The sequence below is a fragment of the Polistes fuscatus genome, unplaced genomic scaffold, assembly GCF_010416935.1.
Source record: "Polistes fuscatus isolate 324 unplaced genomic scaffold, CU_Pfus_HIC Scaffold36, whole genome shotgun sequence".
Classification (NCBI taxonomy): Eukaryota; Metazoa; Arthropoda; class Insecta; order Hymenoptera; family Vespidae; genus Polistes; species Polistes fuscatus.
Genome location: NW_025113114.1, coordinates 295609 through 301339, shown reverse-complemented (window position 1 = coordinate 301339; position 5731 = coordinate 295609). Strand labels below are relative to the sequence as shown.

Sequence of the window (5731 nt, the reverse complement as noted above, 5' to 3'; positions counted from 1 at the left end):
TGAGTCTTTTGTCTGGTCGTCTTATTTCTACTCGCCCTTTATTTATACGAACGTCTAACTCTTTCAGCAACTCTTTCCTAAAAGAACTTCGTATCTCATATCTGACTGACTTACTACAAATACATCCGTTTTATATCTACCGTCTTCGATATCGATATTCACCTCACATCTCCCTATTGGCTTCGTTATCGCATTACCAAACCCTGCCAATCGTCGAGTGGTTTCATATAATCTTGGTCTTCCTAATTTATTATATAGCTCTGAATTTATAATGCTTACTTCGCTGCCCGTATCTAATAACGCATATGCTAACAAACCGTTAATCCTGATCGCAACTCTATCCGTAGTAGATTGAAACAATTGATACTTGCTTTATTTTCCGACGGCTGCTGTGATTTATTACAATGACTCGCTATGTGACCGAAATTATTACATTTAAAACATTTGAGACCTTTTCTTTGTCTGGACAGAAACGATAAATATGTGCTTCCGAACCGCACCCGTAACAATGGTCTTTCTTTATCGCCGGAGATCTACCGATACGTGCCGACGCTACGTTTCCTTGATTATTTTTCTAAATCGCGTTCCTTGTACGTTACTTTCTTTAAGTTTATCAAGTATTTGAATATTATTTTTAAATTCTGTGAGCGTTCGGGATCCGTACAATACTGCCTTATCGCGACGTTCGCCTAACAAACCATCCGCCATGTACTGTATAAGGGCGTCTTCTTGATGTTACCTTGATTCGCGATTTCTTGCATACTATAAATGTACAAACGATTACTTTCGCCTGGTTGTTGTCTACGCTTGGACAACTGCTTATGAATCGTGCTGAATTTACCTTTACCTGAAATTCCCTAATCAAACTACGCTTTAAGCTGTCCCATGATTTAATTTCTCTTTCGAACGATATAAATTGTCTTGCCGCTCCTTTAACATACGTTTCCCGTAGATAAACTTCTGCAAATCGTTCCATCCCAACAATACGCTGGTATCTTCAAAATCGTGGATCCAATGATCTATCAGTAGCTTATCTCTCCGTTGAAATATGATAGGCTTTCTTCCACATCCTTTATGGAAAACGAAGCGAGTTGTTGCGTAGCAACGCTAACTGCTCCTCCTTCCCCGCGTTGTCCACCTCTCTGTGATTCTTCTTCTCGTTTGCCTTCGTCTCCTTCTTCTTCTTCTTCTTCACTTTCTTCGTCTTCGCTTTCTTCATCTTTCATCGCATCTTTTAAGCGATTTCTTAACGCCTGCTTATTTCCGACTGTGGATAACCTTAACTTCTTCGCCGCTTCTTTTAACTCCCTTAATTTCATGGAGTCAATCTGCTCATAGGTGTAAGTGACGGCTTCTTCCTCGACTGCTTTACCTTGACTCTTTCGTTCTTCAACTCGTCTTCTTAGTGACGTGTTTTCAACGGTCTCTTCGTTCAATTCCTCACGTCAACTTCCTGCTCATCCGTACTTGTTTCGGTGTTACCTTCAATTGAGCCATCGTTCAAACAGCTACTTTTCTTAATCTTAATGTTTCTTTATCGTCCTCCTATATCCCCGTTACACCAACACTACCGATTACTTCACAACTTTACTTTAGTATCACACGTGGTCAACTTTCCTCGCGCAACACTCTTAATCAACTTAGAATCGGATTCACACTGCTGGTAATTGTAACGCAACTTTCGACTTGATACAACTTTATGCAACTTCACACGACTTTATACGACTTTATACGACTTTATACGACTTTATACGACTTTTTATTGCACACATGAAATCTATTCTCTTTTAATCCCGGACGAGCCCCCAAATGTAGGATTCAATACAAAGATGAATAGAATGTTTCCATGTAAATACAATAATAGCTGTTTGCTTCTTAAAGGCTATACGATGACTAACTTACATAGCAACGTACTCACTCATACTATCTCATTTTCCTCACACCATCACAATAAAGGGCGATATTTCTTATGTCTTTTCATTTATTCGAATATTTAGTAACGATCGTTCTCGAACATTCATACTGAACAACAACTTTTTTCTTACTCTAAAGGCGTATATATTTAGCAACGATCGTTCCCCAATATTCCTATCTTAACGTTTCTTCTTAAATTTTTTCTATCCCTTCCTAACTGACAAACAACTTTGTTTTTCCTTGAAATACGGATATGTTTAGCAATGATCGTTCTCGAATATTCATATCAATTGATAGCCCCTTTGTCTAGTTTCCCTTCCCACATGTATGATATATGTATAAGATTTCACTCTCTCTCTCTCTCTTTTCCCTTCTTATACTTTTATATTACTCCTCTTTCTGTTATAAAAGAAAAGAGATACACAACTGTTATCAATATAAAAAAGTAAACACAATTAGATTGACAATGAGTATATGTATTCATGTTGAAATCTACCAATGTTTGGAATCCTAAAAAAAGTATAAAATTATATAGCATTGGTATATATAAAGAAAATTAAATGGATGAGTTTTTTGTATACTGTAAAACGTTCATTTCTAATATTTAAAAAATAATGTGTAGAATAAAGACAATATACACTAAAAACTTGTCACATTGCACAGAAAAACACAATCGTATAGAAAAGAAACCACGTTGCAGATATTTCTTAACACTATTCCTACCAGGACCGGTCAAATGACCGTTTTTAAATTTTCATTTGGAATTTCCTACATTCAACGTATGTGAATCGCCTTTAAACTTTACCACTTTTCCTCATATATATGTATGATATATTTTTCAATATTCACTTATTTTTCTATTGTTTATTTTCCGAGAAAAATTTGTAGTCTGTCTTACCTACCACGACCGGTCATTTGACCGGTAGTACGATTTATACATTTATGTAAGAGTTTCTCTCTAAGACTCAATGCCAAAACTATAAAGTCGTTACAAACGAAAGGTAATGTAGTTATGACACATTTTATCCGATAAGTGCCTTCCAGAAAATGGTTTACGGCACTTCCAAATGTTTACAGTTCTCACTCGACTATCGGGCTAGCGGTGTTTATTTGCTTGATTGATATCCGATACGGTCAAGATCCTCGAATGTTCTACGCCATCTCATCTACTATGACGTAAAATAAATAAACTTGTAACTGAAGGAAGTGTATAGACGTCTTCTCAGGAATTCAAATCAGTATAGTCTTGCGACACGAACAGAGTGCATCGAACGTGAAAGTCACAAAGCGCATACTTGGCAGTCTTTTATTATTATTTCGTAATATTTTATATCGTATTACGTGTTATAAGTGCCATTTTCAAAATAGTGAACAAGACTAACAATACTTCGCAGTAAGTTTCACATTTTATCTTTTATTCTTTTTTTATCTATTTTGATTTACATTTTCATATTTTAGTTTTATTTTTGTAGAATATTTTCACCAAAATGGCAAGACGTTTGAGGAGTGCGAATGTATTTAGAGAGAATAAATGATATCGATGCAGAATGTTCTGAAGATGATCAGGAAATTCTGGATATGGAAAATAACAATACGGAAAATATGATCCACTTGAAACAGATTCGAACACCGATGAGAACGAAGAGAATATTTCGAACGTACGTAGACGACGAAAGAGAAGGAGATTCTTAGTTAGTTCCGATAGTGAGAATGAGGAAGAAGTAAGCGAAATTGCGATGGACGGAACTGTTTGGCACGAAGTAAAAATAGGGTCTAATCCTGGAAGAGCACCTGGTCATAATATTTTAGGGAAACATCAGGCCCGACTGGGTACAGTAAACGTAATATTTTGAAAGGCGAAGTTAGGACGGCATTTTCTGTGATAATTGATAAGAATTAATCGAACTTATAAGAAAGTGCACAGAGGCAGAGGCATTTAGAGTGTTGGGATATAAATGGGAACTATCTACTGCAAAGTTATATGCATTTTTTGCAATTCTGTATGCACGCGGCGCATATGAGGCTAAGAATAGATATAGCACTTCTATGGAATAAAAAGTGGGGCCCGCCTTTTTCTCAAATACTATGAGTAGACATGACTTTACGGAGATTATGAGATTTTTCGATTTGACGACAGAAATCAACGAAACCAACGGTTACAAACCGATAAATTTGCTATGATTTCCGAAGTTTGGTACAAGTTTATTGACAACAGTCAGAATTGTTATAAACCAGGACCATATTTACTATTGACGAACAATTGTTTCCAACGAAAGCAAGGTGTAGATTTACTCAATACAAGCCCAATAAACCGGACAAATTTGGTATAAAATTCTGGTTAGCATCCGATGTGCGTAGCAAATATATAAACGGCTTTCCATATTTGGAAAAGATGAAAGTAGAGAACCCTCAGTTCCTCTTGGAGAGTTTGTCACTATGAAATTAGCAAAACGTGTGTAGGATGTGGAAGAAATATAACCACGGACAACTTTTTTACAAGCCTACCTTTAGCAACAAAACTTTTAGCAAAAAAAACTACGATTGTTGGGACAATTAGAGCAAATAGAAAAGAGCTACCAAGACTGGAAAACTGAAAATGACGACATGGCACTTTTTTCAACCAAACTCTATCGCTCAAATAATTGTATGTTGACAGTTTACAAAGCCAAACCAAGAAAGAAAGTTCTAATTCTCAGTTCAATGCACAACTCCGTACAATTGAAAAAAATGACACCCGAACACCGGAGACAATTCAATTATATTAGCACCAAGTTTGGCGTAGATGTGACCGACCAAATGGCCAGAAATTATTCGGTAAAATCTAAATCTCGGAGATGGCCTTTGCAAGTATTTTTTAATATCTTGGATTTAGCCGGGATAAATGCATGGGTGTTATATAAAGAAACTACGGGAGGAGAAATTACAAGACAGGAATTTCTATTTCAATTGGCAGAAGAACTTGCCATCGAATACCAACAAGAGCTCGGCAAAAAAAATCAACCAATACCCATCGCAAGTACAAGTACAGGTTCTCGTGAACGGAAAACATGTCAGATAAGGTATTGTAAAGATAATAAGACGAACAAAATCTGTCTAAAATGTAAAAGTACGTATGCGGAAAATGTACAGTTGAGAAGCCCATTTGTAAAAAATGCGACGAAAACGAATAAAATGTAGATTATGTACTCTTGAATAAAAGAAAATATATTTTATACTGGTAAGCTGGCCATTGGTCTGCATTCAATATTGAAAAATATAAGTTGTGAAAGACCGGTCATTTGACCAGCCGCGGTAGGAATAGGTATACGTGAAGTGTCGGTAGGAATAGTGTTAAATGCAAAGGTGATAAGAGATCGATTTCCAATGCCATTGATCGAAGACTGTCTCGATGCGTTGACACAAGGAGTGGATTTTCGACAATTGATCTTAAGAACGGGTTTTTTCATGTCAAGATTGAGGAAGATAGCCGTAATTCACTTCGTTTGTTACTCCAGACGGGCAATTTGAGTTTCTTAGAACACCTTTTGGGTTATGTAGCAGTCCCGCCAGTTTTTTAAGATTTATTGATGAGGTTTTGGCGATTTGGTAAGGAAGAAAATAGTGTTAACAACATGGACGATCTTATCCCAGGTATCGATTACGAAGATGCGTGTAGAAAGTTGGAAATAACGTTAACGGTAGCAGCAGCTCAGAACGGGTTAATTATAATTGGAAGAAATGCAAGTTCCGCGGGAGGAAATTGAGTTCTTAGGACATGTGGTGTGGAATGGGAGTATTCGGCCATCACCCACGAAAATAAAAGCGGTACAACGGTTTC

At 36.7% G+C, this 5731-nt stretch overlaps 1 long non-coding RNA gene across 1 annotated transcript; it reads left to right on the top strand.

Annotated features, from left to right (window-relative positions):
• The first annotated feature begins 2810 nt into the window (after positions 1 to 2810).
• Positions 2811 to 3116, top strand: LOC122520471. The gene is made up of 2 exons (XR_006304551.1): positions 2811 to 2915; positions 2992 to 3116. It is a non-coding gene; the product is annotated as an uncharacterized LOC122520471 (long non-coding RNA).
• The last annotated feature ends 2615 nt before the right edge of the window (positions 3117 to 5731 follow it).